This window comes from Protopterus annectens, chromosome 6.part1 (assembly GCF_019279795.1).
Source record: "Protopterus annectens isolate FY-2018-M chromosome 6.part1, PAN1.0, whole genome shotgun sequence".
Taxonomy (NCBI): domain Eukaryota; kingdom Metazoa; phylum Chordata; order Ceratodontiformes; family Protopteridae; genus Protopterus; species Protopterus annectens.
In genome coordinates, this window is record NC_056738.1 from 467,045,208 (window position 1) to 467,069,072 (window position 23,865).

The 23,865-nt window shown below is 42.8% G+C and overlaps 1 long non-coding RNA gene across 1 annotated transcript in view; it reads left to right on the plus strand.

Annotated features, from left to right (window-relative positions):
* Window positions 1-23,865, plus strand: part of LOC122805630 — a 73,021-nt gene that overhangs the window by 12,971 nt on the left and 36,185 nt on the right. The window contains exon 2 of the long non-coding RNA XR_006365392.1: window positions 1,261-1,312. This is a non-coding gene — a long non-coding RNA (uncharacterized LOC122805630). The remainder of the gene's footprint in view (window positions 1-1,260; window positions 1,313-23,865) is intronic.

Below are 23,865 nucleotides of genomic sequence, written 5' to 3' on the forward strand. Positions count from 1 at the left end.
TATTGGAACTAATTGGGAGACGTGTTCATAAAACTGATTTGTTCACATAATCTGACATTAAAAGTTTATGCACATCTACCTGAAATAAAAAACTAGTAAAGACTAATAAAAGACGATAAAGACTTGTTTGTTTGATGACTGGTTCACATGCTTTATTAAGTCCAAGTAGAAAAAGTACAACTGGATTCACAAACAAGGTCATTTCCGTGCTGTGCTGCAGTGTTGTCTAATCAACAGGCCAAACCCATGTCCCATACTTAACTACCATCTTTCCAAGATAGCGTAGTTGCACTGCAGGAAAACAGAGTCACTTGCTTCACAAAAATGCAAGGTTTGTACAGACTGCTATCGATGCCATATTATAGAATAGACTGTACAAGACTATGCTACAGTCAAATGTCACTAACTTATACCTGTTTCTTATTCTTCTGCTGTACCATTCATTGTAAAATCAGCATTTTGTTACTCACCCAGAGCTATTCTACTGTAATAGATACCTGAAGGTTTAGTCCGAAGGCTTCTCTTTGAAAATAAAAAGAAGATGACAAAGCAGCGGCACGTGCCACTACCTTCAAGCAGTCAGAAGCTTCTAACTCACTGCGTTGTAAAATAAAAACTGCTAAATGTGGCAAGCCTGAGGAGGCGGCATAATGAAAACCTTCAAAAAAGTTTGTGTTCCTGAAAGTTAATAGTACTGAATCGGATTAATTTATCAAAAATAACTTTTATAAGTAAAAAGTAGCACTTTATCCATTCTATGAGCTATTCGGATAACATGTCATTTGGTTAACTGACATTCTGTTAATTGATGTTCTGCTGTGCGTGAAGATAGTATAAAAGATCAAAACACTAAAAATGAAGGTAAAACTGAAGAGAGATTTGCTGACATATCGTGTTGTGTAAGGAAGAAAGTTCCACAGATCTCTGGAGTTCACTATTTGCAGTTTAATAATGAAGAGTTGTCTATCATGCACACCCTTGGAGTGTCCTACAGACGGTTATGGGTTCTTGTATGCATATAAAAAAAAAAATGGTTTGAACAGGTTCAATAGTGCAGAATCCTCTCTACTAGATGATCAGCAGTCCAGCATTTGCTAACGGACATTCACAGAAGTTACTAACAGATCTTTTAGAAATCTTTTCTTTCAAACAGGATTCTGGATTCCCATAGAGGTCAACAGAATTATTTGCAGGCCAATGGGCAATGAATGCTTAATTTGGTTCTTACTATTCATGAATTTTCCCTTTCTTTTCTTTCAGATTCACCGTTATGTGATCTAGAACAGTCATGAACTAAGACTGCTTTTGTATGGTAAGAAAATGCTTGTAGAATTTTAACTTGTTTATTTGTTCAATTTACTTTCTTGTATTGTTTACTGGGGTTTATCGAACTGTGATAAGTCCGAACACCAAAACATTGAACCGCAAACTCCGAAACGGAATAACACTGAACTCAAACCTACGAAGTTCAAAATTCCGAATGGTTATAGTTGGCTCAAGCATGCATATGTATGAAGTCTCCACTGTGGTGCGATCTCGGAGTTGGTATATTTAAGAAGGGGTGAAGCCCCCCACATTAGTAATAGTGTGAAGTGTTACTGTGTTATGTTATTGTATGGGTGTGAAGCTAGCCGACCGTTGCTTTTTGGAGTTTCGTTTTTCGTAGTTTTCAGTTTTCGGAGTTGAAAGAATACAGCAAAGGAAAATACCAGCATGAAAATACAGTATTGGTGATGAGTAAAAAGCCGATATGTGTCAAAATAAGGAAGTTAGATGCCTTTAAGTTTAATACAGTTCCGTTATTAGCTGTAGATCGTAAAGATGCAAGACTTGCTGGTCACTGTTTAGCATTCTGACAGTGTGGGCATAAATGAAAGAGGATGGCTGTAATGTTATGTTAGTGCTGTGTATGCCTGCTTAGGAACTGAAATAGAAATGACAGTTAAAGGATGAGGAGAAAAAAATAACATAGTAATGTAATAATTAAGTTGAAGGAGTCTTCTTTTACTCTGTAATGTGTCTAGGTGTTTGACTATTGAATCTAATTTTATGGAAGTCCCAAACGTGAATATGTAATAATGGAGGATTTTCTAAGCAGCTTCCTTTTATTCTAAAGTACTTGTAGGACCAAGTATTTTAGGAAAAATGATGGGCTGACGTACATTTTTATACAACATTGTCTGTTTCTTTCATGGGGCTTGTTCATTTGCTAAATGCTAAAGTTCATTCACTTTAGCATTAGAACAGCTACTGCATGCAGGATAATGATTTGATATCCATGGGAATAGTCTGTACTAAATGACATTAAATAAAATTTGTTTTAAGTACTGTATATGTAGACATATACACTGACTAGGATTCAGAAACCAAGGCTGTGCAAAAAGCACCTTTAAGAGCAATTGCAGAAACCAGTTATTCAATTATTTATTAGCCGCAATGAGAGAGACCTCATTATCAGTTAATTTTCATGCCTCTGAATCATGTTGTGATTACTGCAAGCATTAAAAATGTTCTTTTTTGCTGCTGTTGCAGTAATCACTGCTGGCAGCTGATGCATCACACTAGCACAGGTTCTCCTGTCATTCACTCCCCCTTGCACTCGTGTATACACACCCATTGCCATGCCTCTTACCTGTCCCTCAGTTAATAGAATGTCCCAGATGTCTTGTTTTTCCCTGTTCTTGTAAAGCATAAGTTATACAATCAATAATGCCACCTATTAGTTTAATTCTTCTTGTTCAGAAAATGTATCATGATGTGAGACCTGTTGCTCTGATAATGCTTTATGTGGATTAGAGTACAACTCTTTGGTATCTTCTAGTGTGCCCCCCCCCCCCCCCAGCTTTGCCCAGTAGTCTGAGCATGACACCTGTATGTAATGAACCATTTCAGTCAGTCAGTAATGCCAGACAATAGAATTTTGTACCCCTTAGGGTGCCATGCTCTGTGCTATAAAACCTCTTTGTAGTTGGATTAGGGTGTTATTTAAGACTGTCCCTGGTATCAAGTGCTCCTCCTATTTGTCTTTTGTGTTGTATAACCTATTGCTCTAATAACTTTTGAAGTGACTTAGGGGTATAATTAACAGTCCCTGGTGTCCAGTTCTCTGTAGTGTTGCAGGATTTGCTTGTTAATCAAGGAAAGGTTTAGATATGGCAGACAGTCTCTCTCTCTCTCTCTCACACACACACACACACACACACACACACACACACACACACACACACACACACACACACACCTCTGTCTCTCTGTACATCGAATGTACCCCCATATGATCATACTCATGTTCGCACTATATTTATCTCCTAGATAACCTCCCTACTATGACCACTTAGGTAAACAGACGTGCACACCCACCCACATTATACCACCCATACGTGTGTATACACTCACATATGCAGCCACACATACCCTCTGAACACTATTTATTTTGCTAAACTCCACAGCACTCCCCTTGAATGCAGTCTCTCTCATTGAGAATAATGGTGACCGAGCATTTGGCCAAGTTAACGGATGTGGCTGTTGGTACATATTTGCACAGCCAATTGGTTCTGTGAATCTTACAGCTGCTTAAATTGTTTACTGTAGGCATTTCTAAGCGAGAGCACATGGCTGATTTTCATATGCTGGTCCCCCAAATGTCTCCGTAGCATTTGCAATGGGGCCAGAGAGATCATGGTGCTGCACCTCTTCAAGGTAAGCCCTGCAGTACAGCTAAGAATCGGAATTTTTTTTCCCTAAAGTTCCCAAGTATGACTCGTACAGCAACAAACATAACATTAGTCATCCTCTTCATTTACTCTCACACGTGTCAGGATGCTGAGCACTAACCAGCAAGTCCCGTGTCTGAAAAATTTACAGCCAGTAGTGGGACAGCTATCCCAAGTGGTAAAACTGGCTTACTGCTAGAGGTTAATTTCTGAATCCTGGCCATTACATGTGTATAGGTGTGTGCATATTTTTATAGCAAAAGTCAAGTCCCTTTAAAGAAAAGTCTAGTTGTTAAAACAATTTACATTTTTCAGTAAAATGTCAGCTGTCATTGTACATTACTTTCAGACAAACTGTAAAAGAAAACATTATTTGTAGCATCATTTTATATGATGTATGTAGCAATAAACAGACCCAAGATAAACCAGAGTTTTCACCCTGTAATACATTAAACCTCCTTTTGAATAATGCCCAGTGGATATATGCAAATGACTTAAGAATATTCAATTTTAATTCTTAGGTTTCTGAATGCCCACTGACTTTTTATGTTTTTATTAATGATGTATTCGGGCCTTTAAAATCAAACCCTAATGGTTGTAGATGTGACATGTTGTGTCCTTTTCATGGGCTCATCTGTATAGTAGCATGAATGGTTACCGTGACCACTCTGTAAGAAATTTAGGCTTATAAAGTAACTTGACACACTTAACATTCAAGACAAAGGATAAAAAGGTTTCACAGAAAAGCCAGTGACAAACAGAAAGACCCAAGATAAGTGAGTCTTCTCGGTGTAAGTAGACCTATGCGATATGAACCCATGAAAAGGGCTCAGTGTGGTGAACATGTCACATTTGTTTAATATTTGTCCAGTATAGTTGCCCTTACTGTTGTCTTTTCTGTTAATTCATCTTTTTCCTTTTTTATACCTTTTGAGTAAACTGACATCTTTTCCATTCTAAGTACCTTTGCTAGATCGTAAATTTACAGCTTGGATTATTTTTCCACTAGTACATAAACATTTCTTTTACTGCTCTGCCTGTTACCTGATCTTTTTAAAAACGGCCTTTAATTGAAAGTGTAGCTTTTCAGTATAACGCACAACCTCTTTGCTTGTCTTATTGCAACAGTAGTTTTGGTCTTGGCTTGTCCTATATCTCATCTGTTAATGCATTCACTGATTATCCTATGTCATCTACCATCTTTACTTTTTGTTTAAAAAAACTCCCTGATACTTCTTGCATTTTATGCTTTCATCATTTCTACTTGTATTGCAAGCAGAAGTGTTGCTGCCATCATTATTTGTTCTGTTCGGTGTTATTGCTTTGTTTCATTCTACTACAGAAGTTCTGTTTCACTGTCTTGTTGGCAGTCTGTCCCAGAAATGTTTTCTCACCATATTGTTGCTCTTCCTTTTCACTTGTTTTGCATATTCTTGCAAAATGATTCTGTCTTAATTTTGCACACTTTCTTCTAAAGCTGAACACAGCTGTTTGTGACGAGGCACTCTTACCATATTATCAGTAACGTCTTTAGTAACTGCCTCTTTTCTGTGGTATTTAAACACATTCTTTTCTCTCTCAGTTCATTTTGCTTTCTTCATTAACTTTCTTTTCTTCCTTTTGTATTATTCACTTTCTTTGCCCGTCTCCTTCATCTTTACCTTTTATATATGAAATGTCAAGAGATCTAGCAACATTAGTATAATTTCTGACTCTGTTAATGTTTTCCTTTTTACTTTACAGTCCAAGGTACCAAAGAAGCTTCAAAACCAGCCACTAGAGAACAGTTAATCCAGTTTAATGCCAAAAACGAACATATAAACATACATGAACGCAGACACATTAGACTCAGCGTTTTCATTTAAAAACTTCATCAGATGTGGATAGACAGTTGAATTGATATATACCCTCCAAATACATAAATAACCAATGATACCAAGCAATTAATTAAGCAGAGTTGTTCAGCCTTTCATTATCCTAGAGCTCATGAATATTCGTTAGTCAACACAAGATACTAAGATGCTGTATAAAATGTTTAAAATTCTTTGAAATTACTAAAAATGCATTTCAAAAAGCCTATAAATATGTATTTAAAACATTATAAATTATACAATATTACTAATAAAATGTTTCATTTCAACTTTAAAACAATCTAAAACATTTCTGTTGATGCACAGTAAATGAAACTGATATTATAATCAAATGTCTCCCTCAAGTGGACAGTCTTACAATTGCACATTAAAAGAAAAAAATGATTTGAAACAAATGCTATGTATATGTGTATGTCAAGATCAACTTTAAATAATAAATTATAATTTAGCTGCCCTTAATTTTACAGCTGGGGCAATGGATACATTTTCGTTCAACCCAGAGGGAATGGTGGCCTGTAAAGTTACCTGCCACCATAATTCCTTGTATTCCATATTTTCTTCCAGTTGTCCCCCTCTTGCTTCTTTTTTATACTATCTAAAACAAAAAAATACATATCTAGCATTGGTACATTGTAAAGAGTGATTATACAGGGCATTAGTATATTTTTTATTCTGCATTTCGTACCAGTGTTCGTAGATTCTTCTCTCCAACTTACGTTCAGTCTTACCTACATAGAAAGACTGACACTCCTCACACACTGCAATGTACACTAGCCCACTAGATTCACAATTAAAATACTCCTTGCTTTTCAGGGTAATATTTCTACTGTTTAACACCAGTTCCTCACAATTACTGATATATCTACATTGTGCACAATGTCTACACTTGAATGTGCCATGCTTCCTTCTAGAACTGCTTTGTTTGTAGTCTTTTTCTAAAAATATTCTTTAAACTCTGGCAGTTCTTATACACAAATTTCAACAAATTTTTTGGTATTTTTTCCAAGTCAGTAAGACTTTTGTGAATTTCTCCCATTCTGATTTAATTATATTTCTTATAATGCCACTACAAGCGTTGTATTCTAAAACTATAGCCTTACCATACTCATCATTTTGTTTTTGCTCACTCAATTCTTTCATCGGTTTCACCAGAATGGGTTTGAACCTGTCTTGCATACCTTCATATACCAGTTTCCTTATTTCTTCGATCAATTAACTCAGGTAACCCCTAGCTATAAATTGACCCCTAAAAAAAATCACATTCAGATTTAAATTCATCATGATTGGAGGTCATTCGACTAGCACGTATGAATTGTCCTTTAACAATGCTTTTCTTGTAGTGATACGGATGTGCACTATTAAAATGTAAAAAAGAGTTGGTGTAAGTACTTTTCCTATGTACCTTAGAATTAAAACCACCATTCTCTTTATAAATTTCTACGTCTAAATACTGAAGCTTCTTAGCTGAAACATTATAGGTGAAACAGACAACCCTCTCCTCCTACCACTCAACACTACAACCTGTGAGAGATGCAAATATATAGCCAAACTGGAAGCAAAGCTCTCTTCACCGAAGACTGAACTAGACAGTCGAGGAGAAGGTAAACACTTGCACCACACCACACTCATCATATAGTCCCTCAAAACCTACACCATCAAAACACACACACAGAAGCACAAAACACACACCTACATTCACGGAGGCTGTCAATAAAAATCTGCCCAAACAACCAATACCTTCAAAGCAGAAATGCAAGCAACCTCCACCCCCCCAACACAACCCAAATGACACACAGCCCACAAACTTGGTGTGCCACTCAACTGCAGCCCATAAGACATAATGTACCCAACACTCTCTAGTCATAGGTGTCTCTATAGTCAAGCACACTGATGTTCCACTCACCAGGCTAAACAAGGAGAAAGTTACTGTCGGCTGTCTGTCGGGTGCCAGGATCCGCCACATAAAGCACGCACTCAGGTCACTCCACAAGTACAAATATGACTCTGTCATTGTCTTTGTTGGTGTGAATGATCCGAGACGTACCTCCGTGGACTACATGAAAAGAGACATGGAGGAGCTCTCCGATCTTGTAGCCCAGGCAGGTATGACCCTAGCCCTGAGTAGCATCCTGCCATCACCCCAGAGTGATATCACAGTATAAGGACAAAATGATTGACTTCAACAATTGGCTAAGCTTCTGGTGTCATTCTAAGGGAATCCAGTATCTTGTCTGCCTGGGATGACATGATCGACAGACCACGGTGCTTTGCCAGAGATGGCCTGCACCTGTTGCCCTTGGGATTCCGGATACTGGCAAAGGCTCTTGCCACCCCTATAGTGCCTTTTTTAGGCAAGGTTCAAATGACAAATTCATCACCATAACAGGTACAAGCAAGCAAAATCTGAGGGTAATGCTACTCAATGCTAGAAGTCTAAACCTCAAAATGCACTCACTCGAGGCACTCTTTAAAATGGAGAACATCAACATCTGTGCAGTGACAGAGACCTGGTTCAAAGCTTCAGAGAGCACCCCTGCATTACCAGGCTATAATTCATACCACACCTTTCGGCCACCTAACCCGGACCGAAACACTAAAGGCGGAGGCGTGTCCATATTCATTAAGGATATCCACACCTCCAAGCTAGTTGTTCAGCATAATGCATCCGAGATTATCCAAGTTCAGCTAACTCTGGGCAAGACCGCAATCCAGATTATAGTTTGCAACAGACCCCCACCAGGTTTTCCACTCCTCTTTTCTTGATTCACTGAAAAATGTTAGGGTACAGCCCAACAACCTAATAATGGGTGATTTCAACTACCCCACTATTAACTGGGAAAACTCATGTACCAACTCTTTTGCTCACCATTTTCTGGAATTTATAAATTCCAACGCCTTGGATCAATGTATCCACACCCCCACCAGGGGCAGCAATATCCTAGACCTGGTCATCACCAACATGGGCGACTGGTATTCCACACCAGAGGTCAGTTCGTTGTTGGTCAGATCTGACCACAAGCTAATCACCCTAGACATCCATATCCCGCTCCCACCCCCATTAGGGAAACAACTGTAAAAAAATTCTCCAAAGCCAACTTCACTCTTCTTAAGACAGAAGTGGCAAACTTCACGACACCCATGCAGATGGACAATAGAGGTACGACTGCTGAATCCTACACAAATGCACTTTATAAGCACTTACATGAGTGCATGGATCATGCTATCCCTAACAGAACCAAGATGCTATCCTCCAAAAAAAGGAAGCCAATCTGGTGGTCTTCTGCCATAAGCAAACTCTACAACAGAAGAAAGAAAACTGTTGCAAAAAGGAGTAAAATCCCATGATTGGAGGAACTCCCTCATAAAATCCTCCAAAGCTAGTTATGAAAATAAAATCGCCACGGATTCTAAAGACAACCACAAAGCATTCTATATCTATGTCAAGAATCTAAGTGGCAACACTCAGATCTGCTCTGAGTTACAGCACAATGGCACTAAATATACAAAACCAACTGATATTGCCAACATCATGGCTGATAAGTTCAGTGCTAACTTTACCCCCCTCTCACCCCCTTAAGGACCCATCTCTATACCGGAAGAATGCAAAGTTCCTGTAATCACGGCTACACATTTAAAAACCTCACTGTCCAAAGCCAAGAACACAGCATCCATGGGACCTGACAACATCCTAGGCTGACTTCTACACAAACTACAGAATGAACTGGCACCCCACCTAAGTACCATGTTCAGTCATAGCTTCACCTCAGGCTTTGTGCCCATTGAATGGCGCACCACGACTGTTAGCCCACTCCACAAAGTGGGAGCCATGACAGACCCTGGGAACTACCGCCCCATTAGCCTGATGAGCCTGGTCTGCAAGGCCATGGAACATATCACCATGGAACTCATAAACAAAGACATTGGAGATCTCCAAACTCTGGACCCCACACAGTTCAGGTTTGTAAAAGGCAGATCATGTCTCCTAAACCTGGTAGACTTCTTTGAAGCAGTCACCAAAGCCATAGATGAGGGTAAGGTGGTTCACACAGCCTATCTAGATCTTGCCAAGGCGTTCAACACCATCCCCCACTCTGGATATAGATAAACTCACTAAACTAGGTAGGTTCATAGGTTGGTACTACGCTATCTGCCCGAAGGCATTTATAAGCCTAGCCAGAATGTGTTGGCTTTCACCTCCCCCTTAGATTAGTTCCCTGTGCCTCTATCCAGCAGACCCACTGAAGTGATCCCCGGGATAATGTTTCCCATCCACTCGTCAAGGTTTCTCTTGTAGAGTGTTAGCGAGGAGCTCTGCCTAATGTAGATTGGAATCTTATTCCAAAGCATGAGAAGTCTCTGGGACAGGAATCTATCCGTCCAGCATGTCTTATTTATTGTTGTGGTGAGGTTTAGATCCCTAGAGTGTGTGGCTCAAGGGGATATGGTTTTCTTTAGGTGGAGAATGTCCATCAGTGGCCTTGTATGTCAGGCAGAGATCACCTCCTGAATAGGCAGTATGCAGCAGAGTACAGCTGGAGTTTCTTCATTCGAGCTGCATAGGGCATTTGTTTGAAGCCAGTGATCCTCTTGGTGAAGTACTTCTGTGGGCTTTCCAGCTGTTGCAGGTGTCTTGTAAGGTACATCCCAAATAGGGCGTTATACTCTGTGATGGATCTGATGAGTAGAGGGGCACAATGACCTCTTTTGATCTGGATGTGAACCTTTTTGTAATTAGGTGGGCCACATAGAAGGATTTTCTAACCACTTTGACAATGTGGTTATCAAAGGAAAGATTACTATCTACTTGGGTCCCCAAATCCCTTATTACGTCTTGCGTATTTAGGGGACTACCACCTATGTGATAGTTTGTGGGTACTTTGATGTCCTTCAAGGATGCATCTGTAGTCCTTACATATGGGTTGTCCTGCCTCAGGCAGCCCTTCGGTCGGCCGGATTCCAAAGTCTGGGTCCGGCGTCGGCTGATGTTGCCCTCTCCCCGACGTCAAAACCCCTGGGGTATAAAAGCGTCAGCCGACGCCATCTTCCTCGGTCTTTCTTGCCGCGTGGTGCCCGAAGCAGAAGCAGTTCACAAGTGCCGGTCGGCCAGCTCCTGTAACTTCAGCTACCGAAGACTTCAAAAGCTAAGTACCCCGTTGGGGACTCTTTCTTGCCTCAGCCGATGTCAGATCAAACGCTTAAAGTTAATAATTGCTTAACTTGTGGGAAACAAATACCTCATAAGGATTTCCACTCTTACTCCCTCCCCTGCCTAGGCCCAGACCACGACGTCTCGGCCTGTACAGCCTGTGCCTCCTTCAACTGACGCACTCTTAGGCATCGGGCGGAGTTTGTGACTATGCACTTTTTGAAATTTAGCTTGAGGCCATGATTTTGACACCAGTTATCAGTGAGACCCTTTTAGAGGATGTCTGTGTCAGCCGGAGAGTCAATTATAGCCCCTAGTTTGCAGTAGTCTGCGAACTTGGTTAGCCATAGTCCTCCTGTGCTTGCCTGTACCTCTGAGAAATGTATGCCGAACAGGAAGGGTCCTAGGACTGAGCCCTGGGGAATGCCACTTGTAACCGGTTTAGAGTCAGACGTAGCTTCCGCAACTCTCACCATGTGGGTTCTGTCTGTGAGCCAGTTGGCAACCCATCTTGCGACGTAGGGGTTTATGTTCAGGCTGTTGAGCTTGCCTATAATACCAGGATGGGGAATGATGTTGATGGCCTTTGTGAAGTCTAGGTAGGCTGTGTGTACCACCTTTCCCTCATCTATAGCCTTGGTAACTGTCTCAAAGAAGTCCACCAGGTTTAGGAGGCATGATCTGCCCTTAACAAAGCCAAACTGGGTAGGGTCCAGTATTTGGAGTTTCCCAATGTCTCTGTTAATGAGTTCCATGATGATGATGTGCCCCATAGCCTTGCAGACCAAGCTAGTCAGGCTTATAGGGTGATAGTTCCCGAGGTCTGGTGTGGCTTCACCTTTGTAGAATGGAATAACTGTTGCTGTGTGCCATTCTATGGGTAAGTAGCCTGTGGAGAGGCTGAGTTTGAACAGTGTGTTTAGGTGAGGTGTTAGTTCGTCTTTGAGCTCGTATAGGATGCAGCCCGGGAAACCATCTGGTCCCATTGATGCTGTGTTTTTTGGCTTTGGAGAGGGCTGTTTTAACTTGAGTGTGATTTCAGGGGCTCTACATTCTTCTGGTATGGTTATGGGCCCTTTTGGGGGTGAGAGGGGGGGTGAAGTTTGCACTGAACCTGTCTGCCAGGATTTTGGCAATATTGGTTGGTTCAGTATATTTTGTGCCATTCTGCACCAACTCTGAGCAGATCTGAGCATTGCCATTTAGATTCTTGACATGGCTAAAGAATGCCTTGTGGTTATCTTTGGAGTCCTTGGCAATTTTTCTTTCGAAGCCCACCTTGGATGATTTTATGAGGGATCATAGTTTCTTGCTGATACTGATCAGGGATGTCTTCCCTGCTTAGGATTTTACTCTCTTCTGTACTAGTTTCCTCCTCCTGTTGTATAGTTTGTTTATGGCAGGGGTCCATCAGACTGGTTTCCTTTTCTTGGAGGAGTGGGCAAACACAGAGATTTGTAACACAGCCCTGAATTCAGCACTAACCTGAAAACTGGACTTTACTAGCTTAGAAAGGCGGGGAACAAGTATGTCCCCCCCCCCCCCCCGAAAATAAAGCAGATACAATAAAAAAAAACACTTTAAATGCACAGAAAAGGATACTTATTGATGTTCATCGTGTTATACTGCTGCAGTCATCACACTTGGGTTATCCTGCCGTCACACGGTCCCGCAGTCGGCCGAATACCAAAGTCTTGGTTCGGCGTCGGTTGTTGTCGCTTCTTCCCTGACGTCAGTGCGACAGGGGGATAAAAGAGGCAGCCGACGCCATTTTCTTCAGTCTTTCTTGCCTCGCGGTGCCTGAAGCAGAAGCAGTTCGCAAGTGCCGGTCGGCTAGCTCCTGAGATTTTCGAATTGAATTTCAGCCCGAAGTCTTCTCTAAAGCTAAGTACCCCATTAGGGAAACGTTTCTTGCCTCAGACCGATGTCAGACAAAGTTAATTGCATTTCTTGTGGGAAGCAAATACCTCATAAGGATTTTCATTCTTATTGTATTCCTTGCCTAGGCCCAGACCACGACATCTCTGGTTGTCGGTTTTGTGCTAGGTTCAACAAACGTACAATCAAGCGTCGGGCAGATTTCGCCCGACATTATTTTGGCAGAAAATTTAACTGTAGCATGTCGTCGGAGTAACCAACATCAGCAATGATTAAAAAACGCAAGGATAAGGACAGGCAACCAGGGCCAAGACCAGATACCGAGGCCTCAGCAAGGCCTGCCGCCGGTTCTCCGGTTTTCAGCGAGGCGCCTACGCAGCCCCTGACTACCGCTGATTTAGAAATTCTGACGGCCTCCCAGACCGAATCAGCTGGGCCTCAGGAGCCGGTTCCATCTTAACCCTCGGACGCCAACCCTGACAGTGATCCGGAGATTTTGGACAGGCCTTCGGTTTCTAAAGGTGTCTTCAAACCGACAACTATCTCTATTAAGTCTTATGCTAAACTTGAAGCCCCCTTAAAAGTTAGGAAACCTGGTCCACAGACCCCCCCCACAGGCCTCTATGCCTAAAAAACAGATGCTCAAAATGGCTGAGGATCTAATTACCCTTATCAGGGGTTCACAACCCCCTCCTGACAAAAGGCTTAGACTGGAGGAAGATTACCCTTCCTCTGACCAAGCATCCATTTCCTCAGCTAACTCTGAGGACCAAGATTATTCCTTCCCTCCTTATGAAGACTCAGATGCTGAAGAGTCCATTCCCTCTGTCTCCCCCCCTGAAGACTACTCTTTTGGGGAAACTTTACACACCATGAGGGAACACTTCCACTGGGAAGGCCAAGATTACTCTGACCCCTTGCAATTCCTCCAGTTTTAGACATTTTGGGTGATGTTTACACCGATTCTAGTCTAAACCCAGATTCCTTACCTCCTGCACCAGCTAAACCAGACAGATACTACCGAGTTCCTGATTCTCATAAGTTTCTTTATAAAAGCCCTGTTGCAGACCCCAAAACCATTTCCCAGGGTCCTAAAGGGGTTAAGGCCTCTACTGCTAAGAATCCACTACCTTCTGAGAGAGATTCCAGAGCATTAGAAAGATGGGGGAAGAAAGTGTATACGTCTGCCACTTTGGCCATGAGGGCCTTAAACTGCCAATTCCACATGCTAAAATACCAGCAGTACTTGATTACACAGTTAAAGCAGAAAATGATCCCTCAGACAGATCAACCTGATTTCAAAGAGATGCAGGATTTGCTGCATGTAGCAGAACAGGTGGGAAAGCATACCTTACAGTGTGGTTTTGATTAATTGGAAGCCTCCTGTAGAGCAGCTGTCACAGGATCTGTAATACGTAGACATGCTTGGCTAAAAGAGCAAGCCTTACCAGAACATGCCAAAGCAAAGTTATTGGATGCGCCATTGCAGAAAGATGTGTTATTTGGTGTCAAAGCAGAGGAAGTTTTAAAGAAAATGGAAGAAAAGGCAAAATCTATGCAGACAGTTAAAGATTTTTTACAGGTACAACCTCCTCGTTTCAGCAGAAACTGGCCATCAAAAAACTGGTCCTTTCCTGCATCAGACAGACCCCAAAGGGGTAGGTACAGACGCCCAAGGGGCAGAGGACAGCCACAAGGTTCTTTCAGGCTTAGACAATGGCATACAACAACTCAGAGGTGGAGACAAAAGATCTCAACCCCTCAGGAAGCAAACACAATGACTTCCCTCTTCGCCTGCCAAGCAAAATTGCCCTGGCAGCACCTTTGGGAGGAAAACTGGCTCTATTTCCACAAAATTGGCGCATCATAACAAAGGACAAATGGGTACTGGATATTATTACCCGAGGCTACAGATTTCATTTCCACACTTTACCACGGATGAGAGGCATGCCAAATCTGCCTCCAAACCAATGGGCAGAGGCGCAAATGCAAATTTCAGGTCTCGTGGATATGAAAGCAATTCAAAAGGTACCTACAAAGGAGCAAGGTCAAGGTTTTTACTCAAGACTATTTCTAGTACCAAGAAAGGACAAAGCCTGGAGACCCATTTTAGACCTCTCAATTCTAAACACATACCTGGAGGTACCCAAATTCAAAATGCTCACACTACAGCAGCTTCTTCCCATGCTGGGCAAGGAGTCTTGGCTGGTAACGTTGGACATCAAAGAGGCATATCTGCATGTCCCTGTCGGACAAGATTGCAGAAGATACCTCAGATTTCTGGCAGGTACAACGCATTATCAATTCTCTGCATTGCCCTTTGGCTTATCTACTGCGCCCAGAGTATTTACGAAATGCCTGGCATCAATAATTGCATACTGCAGACAACGAGGAATACAAATATATCCGTACCTGGACGACTGCCTGATCCAAGCGGACAGCAAGGCCATTCTATTACAGCATCTGGCATTTGTAACAAAGCTGCTAAGTTGCCTAGGGTACACAATAAACAAAAAGAAATCCAAGCTAATACCATCACAAGACATAATATTCCTGGGTGCCAGCTTAAATACAACGGCCCAGAGGGCTCATCTCATGCCAGACAAACAAAAACAACTGACTCAATACTTAAAAAGATGGCAACTTTTACCCAGCTCACTGCAAGGAAAATCCTACAAGCATTGGGGTTCATGGCATCCTGCATTCAACTAATTCCACATGCAAAGCTGCATATGAGGAAATTACAATGGTACCTGAAAAGTGTATGGACTCAACACAGGCACAGCCTTGAAACAAGTATACCTCTCATTCCCTGCCTTCAAAAAGAGTTCCTATGGTGGGCTCAAGCATGTCAAATAAACAAGAGTCTTCCTTTTGTCTTACCTCCAGCAAACCAAACTATGACAACAGATTCTTCAGACTACGCCTGGGGAGCACACATGGCAGGACAGTGCATACAGGGCAAATGGTCTGCAAAACAAATGCACCTACACATCAACCAAAAGGAGATGCTAGCTGTGCAAAATGCACTGACAGCCTTCAAGGACCTCTTGCATCCAGGACAACTACTAATAAGGACAGACAACACCACAGTTATGTGGTACATAAACAGGGAGGAACTCACTCCTACCCTTTATGCAGACAGGCAATGACCTTGTGGAACACAGCATTGACTTGCCAAATACAATTGCAAGCACAATTCCTGCCAGGAAAGGAAAACATATTGGCAGACGAATTAAGCAGAAATTTGGCAGATCCTCACGAGTGGAGACTACACCCACAGGTATTTTCAATGATAACTCAAAGGTGGGGATGCCCAGACATAGATCTATTTGCCTCCCCCAACAATTGCCAACTACAGAAATTTTGCACAAGGACTTCTCATTCCCTAGCCTGGAAAATGGACGCCCTATCATTCAGTTGGACAGCATTGACAGTCTATGCCTTCCCACCACTACCTCTCCTGACCAAGGTATTACTGAAAGTCAGATCAGAGAGACCACAAATGATCCTCATTGCTCCGGACTGGCCACGTCAGCACTGGTACCCATTACTAAGGACCTTGACTCACAGCCCTCCCTCAACTCCCACTTCTGTTGACTCAGCAAAACTTTCAGATCCTTCACAGTCAACTCAGGACTTTAAATTTAGCTGCATGGAGAATACCCTGAATTATTATCAATCAACACTTCTCTCAAAGGACGTCCTGAATGTCATTTTGGAGTCCAGGAGGCCCAGCACCAGAAAAACTTATTCAGACAAATGGAAAAGATTTTGTGCATGGAACCAGGATAAAGGCCAGAATCCTTGGATACCAAACATTCCTCAAATACTGCAATACTTAACTGAGATGCTACACAAAGGCCTTTCTTTCTCATCCATTAAGATCCATGCTTCTGCCATTTCAGCTCAATATAATACAGATCCTCCCATATTCTCACACCCTTTACTAAGGCAGTTTCTCAGAGGGGCTAAGAATATAAGACCCCCCAGAAAACCCCCCAACGCCAGCTTGGGACCTCAACTTCGTTTTAGAAAAATTAACACTGCCTCCTTTCGAACCAGCCTTCTCAGCAGAACTACAATACTTGTCATGGAAAACAGCTCTGTTGCTGGCTATCACCTCAGCACGCAGGGTCTCAGAACTACAGGCACTTATGGCAGCGGAACCTTTCATCATTTTCCATCAGGACAGAGTCTCTTTACCTACTTAACCCTACCTTCATGCCAAAGGTAGTATCCAGTGTGGCTTTGAATCAGACCATTCATTTACCCACCTTTTATCCAAACCCCCAGAATAAAGGAGAAAGACTCCTTCACTCTTTGGACATTCACAGACAACTACGTTACTATTTGGATAAGACAAAGACCTTCAGAAAGACTGACCAACTCTTTGTATCCTATGCTGCAGGTTCACAAGGAAAGGCTATTTCAAAACAGACCATCTCCAAATGGATAGCACATTGTATCCGCTTTTGCTGCTCGCACCATGGGAAAGCAGTGCCTGTTAATATTAGGTCCCACTCTACCAGGGCTACAGCTACCTCAGCAGCCTTTCTCATGGGGGTTCCAACCAAGGACATTCTGGAGGCAGCTACTTGGAGTTCAGTGCACACCTTTACCAAGCACTACCACCTTCCACAAAAACCAAAGCTGGTTTTACCACTGCAGTTCTGCAGGGCATCCTAGCTTCACCTAACCCAGTTTAGTACCAGCCACCCATCCATAGCTTTGGGATTCAACCCAAGTGTGATGACTGCAGCAGTATAACATGATGAACTTAGTACAGTTTTGTACCTACCATAAATGTAGATGTTCGAGTGTATATACTGCTGCAGTCCAGGTTACCCTCCCACCATCCTCTCTACATACCAGGGTGTTAGTTATAACTCCATGTACATCAATCTATTGGATGCATGTCTATATGGTGTATTTACTAACAGCTAGTACTGTTGTTTATCTACTAAGGTATTTTTGCATAGTTATTTGTATTGCCTTCCTAGTTGGGGGCACCTGACATCTGGGGCAAGAAAAACTGAAGAAAATGGCGTCGGCTGCCTCTTTTATCCCCCTGTCGCACTGATGTCAGGGAAGAAGTGACGACAACCGACGCCGGACCAAGACTTTGGGATTCGTCCGACTGCGGGACTGCCTGACGGCAGGATAACCCAAGTGTGATGACTGCAGCAGTATATACACTCTAACATCTACATTTATGGTAGGTACAAAACTGTACTTTATCTATCTCAGATCAGTAAATGTCACTATAAATCCCTATGTCACAAGATGGGTTGCCAACTGGCTTACTGACAGAACCCACATTGTGAAAGTATCAGACCAGTGACAAGTGCAATACTACAGGGTTCAGTCCTGGGTCCTCTCCTGTTAGCGTGTACTTTAGAGAAGTAGATACCAAACAGAGAAGGTCTTTGGCTGACTAAGTTCACAGATGACTGCAAACTAGGAGCTATAATCGAAACTCCTAACTATGTGGATATCCTACAAAAGGGCCTCACTGAGACAGATGCCTGGTGTCAAAGCCATGGCCTCAAGCTCAATGCCAAAAAGTGCATTGTCATCCCCTTTGGTAAAAACTCTGTACCCATGAACTACCAAATAGGCGGTAGTCTACTTAACACCGAAAGTTTGATAAGAGACCTTGGGACACAGGTGGAAAGTAGTCTCTCCTTTGATAATCACATCGCCACAGTGGTCAGGAAATCCTTCTACGTGGCACACTTCATTGCAAAAGGTTTCTCATCCAGAAAAAGAGAGGTCATTGTTCCCCTCTACTCATCACTCATTAGACCCATTATAGAGTACAACGCCCCTTTTGGTATGTACCTCACAAGACCTCTACAGCAACTGGAAAGGCCGCAGAAATACCTCACAGAGGATTACTGGCCTCAAACAGATGCCCTACGCAGACCATCTCCAAAAACTCCAGCTTTACTCCGTCACATATTGCCTACTCGGAGGCGATCTCTGCCTAACATACAAAGCTATGTCAAACCCAGAGCTGTTGGACATGCTCCACTTAAAGAAATCCCAATCCCTCTGAACTATACACTGTAGGGACCTAAACCTTTTCACCACAATAAACAGAACATGCTGGAGAGATAGATTCCTGTCCCAGAGACTTCCCATATTCTGGAACAGACTACCTATTTATGTCAAACAGAGCTCCTCATTAGCACTCTTCAAGAAAAATCTTGATGATTGGATGGGAAATAGGAAATTACCCCAAGGATCATGTCTGTGGCTCTGCTCGACAGGGGCACAGGAAAATAATTGTCTTGGGTGGCGAAAGCCAGGGTACCTTTTTGACTAGGCTTATATAGGCCCTAGGGGCAATAGCCTAGTACCTACCTATGAACCTAAACCTAAAAATGATGTAGTTTCATTTAAAAGTTCTAGAAATTCATGTAGCCTTTCTTTGGTGTCAATCCACAAGATACAAATATCATCCAGGAACCTCTTGTACATTATCCAACTTGTATTGTACTTGGAGTGAAAAACAATTTTTTCCTCCCATTTTGCCAGTACTAGGTTAGCATAAGTGGTTGCACATGCTGCACCCATTGCTACTCCCTTGATCTGGTTGTAAAGCTCTCCCTTAAAATAAATTAAAATTGTATTTTAAAACCAACCTTTCATTTTGGATCATTTCACCATCTTCATATAGAATTTCTTCCACCATTTGCATCCCATCATTGTGGGTTATAGAAGTGAAAAGATCTAGCACATCGATGGTAACAAATATTACATTTTCTCTGTGCAAATCATTGGTGATTCCCTCAAAAAATCCCAGGAATCCCTGAGTATATTTCTCCTTTTTAACCATAGTCTTTATAATTTTGCATGTACAAATTTTGCTAGAGGTAAAGATTTTGAACCCTCCGCTGAAACTATAGGTCTAAGCGAAGGGTCATCCTCATTCTTATGTATTTTTGGGATTCCAAAAATCGTAGGTATTCTTTGATGTTCTTCGTCTCACATTGCTGCAGTCATAACCTGTGGGTAGTCCGCTGTCCTCGGTCGGCCCGAATACCAAAGAACTAGGCTGGCGTCGGTCATTGTCACCCAGAGCTGACGTCAGTACGTAGTGGTACTTAAGCGCATGACCGACGCCATATCCTCAGTCTTTCTTGCCGCGTGGTCCGAAGCAGAAGCAGCGTTTGCAAGTGCCATTCGGCGTTCTGAAATTTTCATTTATCGAGTTTCAGACCGAAGACCAAGTTGGGCTAAGTACCCCGTTGGGGAAATTTTTGTCTTTTCTTGCCTCAGTTATCCGGATGTCAGAAAAAGTTAATAATTGCATTTCTTGTGGGAAACAGATACCTCATAGGGATTATCATTCTTTCTGTATTCCTTGCTTGGGGCCTGAGCACGACGTGGTCGGGTGTCGCTTTTGTGCTAGATTTAATAAGCGCACTATTAAACGTAGATTAGACTGTGCCAGGCTTGTTTTCGGTAAACGGTGTAACTATAACATGCCGTCGGATCCTCCGACGCCCGCTACCGCTAAAAAGCGCAAAGATAAATCTTTGAGGTCTAAACCGGATGAGTCGTCCGTTGCGGACGCCGGTTCTTCGGAGCCTCGGTTGAATCTGTGGATCCTGCCGAGGGTTCGGCTGAATCCCAGGGGGAACCTTTACTTTTGCAGGAGTTGGCCTCTCAGGAGTTAGGCCCAGCTGAGGGTGCTTCTCAGGTATCTGTAGTTCCATCTTTACAAAAGGTTATTAGGCCTTCTACTTCAGTGGCTAAAGGCCATGCTAAGGCCAAATCTTGTCTTGTTGGCCCTGGTCATAGTTCTAGCTCTCCAGCCCCTGTTCCTAAAAAGCATATGTTGAAAATGGCAGAGGACTTGATTACTTTGATCAGGGTTCTATGCTCCCCAGAGAAGAGGCCTAGGGTGGAGCCAGATTTAGAGGAATTGGATCATTCCTCAGACTACTCTGATTCCTCAGCTGAAGAAATTCAGGATTTCCCTTCCTATTCAGATTCGGATGCAGAGGACTCCTATCCTTCTGCTTCTCCTCCAGAGGATTTTTCTTTTTCTGAGACTTTACATTCCATGAGGGAACATTTCAAGTGGGAAGGTCAGGATTTTTCAGATTCTCGGAAAAGGCTTAGGGAATTTTTGTTTCTGCCACAACATAGGCCCTTGGCTATTCCTCCTGTCTTAGATGTTGTTCAGGATGTTTTTTCTGAATCTTCCCTTAATCCTGATTCTTTGCCTCCTGCCCCTGTTAAGCCAGACAGATATTACAGAGTTCCAGAAGCACATAAGTATTTGTACAAGAGTCCTAGAGCTGATCCGGAAACTATTATTCAAGGTCCGAAGGGTGTTAGGGCTTCTGTGGCTAAGAATCCAGTTCCTTTTGGATAAAGATTCTAGAGCGTTAGATAGGTGGGGGAAAAAAGTGTACACCTCCTCTACGTTAGCTATGAGGGCTTTGAATTGCCAATTTCATATGCTGAAGTATCAGAACTTTTTGTTAGGCCAATTGAAATCTAAGGTGGATGCTTTATCTGAGGGTATAGAGTGTAAGGAGCTCCAGGAGTTGGTTCATGCATCAGATCAAGTTGGCAAACATTCTTTGCAGTGTGGTTTCGATGCTCTTCAGGCTTCATCCAGGGTGGCTGCTACAGGTTCAGTTATTCGTAGACATGCCTGGCTTAAGGATCAAAATTTGTCAGAGCATATTAAGGCTCGGATTTTGGATGCTCCTCTTCAATCTGAAGTACTTTTTGGTCCTCCTGTGGAATCAGTTTTGAAAAAGATGGAAGATAAGGCTAAGTCTATGCAGGCGGTCAAGGATTTTATGCAGGTGCAGCCCACTAAGTTTAGTAGGAATTGGCCTGTTAGAGGATGGTCTTATCCTTCTTCGGATTATCAGTCTAAGGGCAGGTCTAGACGTGGTAGAGGCAGGGCTCACGCTCAGGGTTCTTTCAGACCTAGGACTTGGAGTTCTCCTGCACAGTCTTCTGGTGAGGGCAGGGGTCAGCCCTTTTGTAAACAGACCCAATGACCTGTATCTTCCGCTGCCAGACCCTTCTTTACTGGCAGCTCCTTTAGGAGGAAAGTTGGGACTTTTCAAACAAAACTGGCATTTGGTCACCCAGGACAAATGGGTGTTGGATATAATAAATCAAGGTTACAAGTTTTATTTTCACACTTTTCCTCCTTTCAAAGGCATGCCGGATGTGCCTCCTCAGCAAAGGCTAGAGGCTCAGGAGCAAATTTCTTTGCTTTTGCAGATGGGGGCAATTCAGGTGGTCCCTCCGTCAGAAGTAGGCCTAGGATTTTATTCCCGTCTATTCCTAGTGCCAAAGAAAGGAAACACTTGGAGGCCAATTCTGGATTTGTCCATTCTCAGTACCTACCTAGACATTCCAAAGTTCAAGATGTTAACATTACAACAACTTCTGCCTATGCTAGGCAAGGATCACTGGATGGTAACCCTGGATCTCAAAGAGGCCTATCTTCACATCCCTATCAGGCCCAGCTGCAGGAGATTCCAGAGATTTCGGGCTGGTACTTCTCATTATCAGTTCTCTGCATTGCCCTTTGGTTTATCTACTGCGCCCAGGGTATTCACAAAAGTTCTGGCTCCTGTAATTGCTTTCTTCAGACAGAGAGGAATACAAATTTATCCTTATCTGGACGATTGCCTGATTCTTGCTCAAAACAAAGACAAGTTACTACAACATCTCCAGTATGTAATGGCAGTTTTAAGGTGCCTAGGGTATTCTGTGAACGAAATAAAGTCCAGTCTAGTGCCCTCTCAGGACATGTGCTTTCTGGGTGTGAGACTGAATACAGCTTCTCAGATGGCATTTCTGACCCCGGACAAACAAAGAACTCTTCATCTATACTTCCAGCAGTTATCAGTAATGTCCAGGCTGACTGCAAGGACAGTCCTTCAAGCCTTGGGGTTCATGGCATCTTGCATTCTAGTACTTCCCAATGCCAAACTGCATATGAGGAAGCTACAATGGTATCTCAAAAGTGTGTGGACTCAACACTGCCACGGTTTGGACACTGTCATTCGGATTATACCTTGCATCCAGAAGGAATTCTTGTGGTCGGCTCAGGAATGTCACCTAAACAGGGGACTCTCTGTGACCCAACCAGAGGCAAGTCGGATCCTAACGACGGATGCCTTGGACTTGGCTTGGGGAGCACACTTCAATGGGAAATGGATACAAGACATGTGGCCTCCCAAACTACTACATTTGCATATCAACATGAAGGAGATGTTAGCAGTCCAATTTGCCTTGATGGCCTTCAAGGACCTACTTCAGCCGGGACAGGTGTTGATTCAAACAGACAACACAACAGTCATGTAGTACATCAACAAGCAGGGGGAACCCATTCCTACCCTCTTTGCAGACGAGCAATGATATTGTGGGAGACTACTCTGAGTTTGCACATCAATCTTCAAGCACGGTTTCTGCCAGGAGCACAGAACTCCCTAGCAGATGTATTGAGCAGACAAATTGTGGATCCCCACGAGTGGAAACTGGACCCTCAGGTTTTCAAACAGTTGACCGTGGCTTGGGGAGCTCCAGACATAGATCTGTTCGCTTCTCCACTGAATTTCCAACTGCCAAAATTTTGCACAAAGATGTTCCACCCAAATGCTTGGAAAGTGGATGCTCTATCTTTCAGTTGGAACAACCTTCACGTTTATGCTTTTCCCCCTCTGCCTCTTCTTCCCAAGGTACTCTTGAAAGTCAGGCGGGACAAGCCTTGCATGATTCTAATAGCACCAGATTGGCCACGTCAGCATTGGTATCCTCTGCTGAGGAGTTTAATTCAGGAGCCTCCTTGGCCTTTGCCACAGATTCCTCATTTGTTAACCCAGTCAAACAATCATTTTCTCAATGTCCAGGTGCAGTCCCTGCATCTAACAGCCTGGCGTATTCTGTAATGGAGCAGGTGGGGTCTCAGCTTCCTCAACAGGTTTTAGATGTAATTTTGGAAGCCAGGCGGCCTAGTACTCGAAAAGTTTATGCTGATAAAGTGGAGGAGATTTTTTCTTTGGAGCACAGCGAAGGGCTTTGATGTTTCAGTACCTAATTTGAGTTTTGCACTACAGTATCTTACTGAATTACTGGACAAGGGTTTGTCATTCTCTTCTGTGAAGGTTCATGCTGCAGCCATTTCTGCTCACTATGATTGTGACCCTCCTTTATTTTCTCACCCTTTGTTCAAACAATTTCTTAGAGGGGCAAAAAATATAAGACC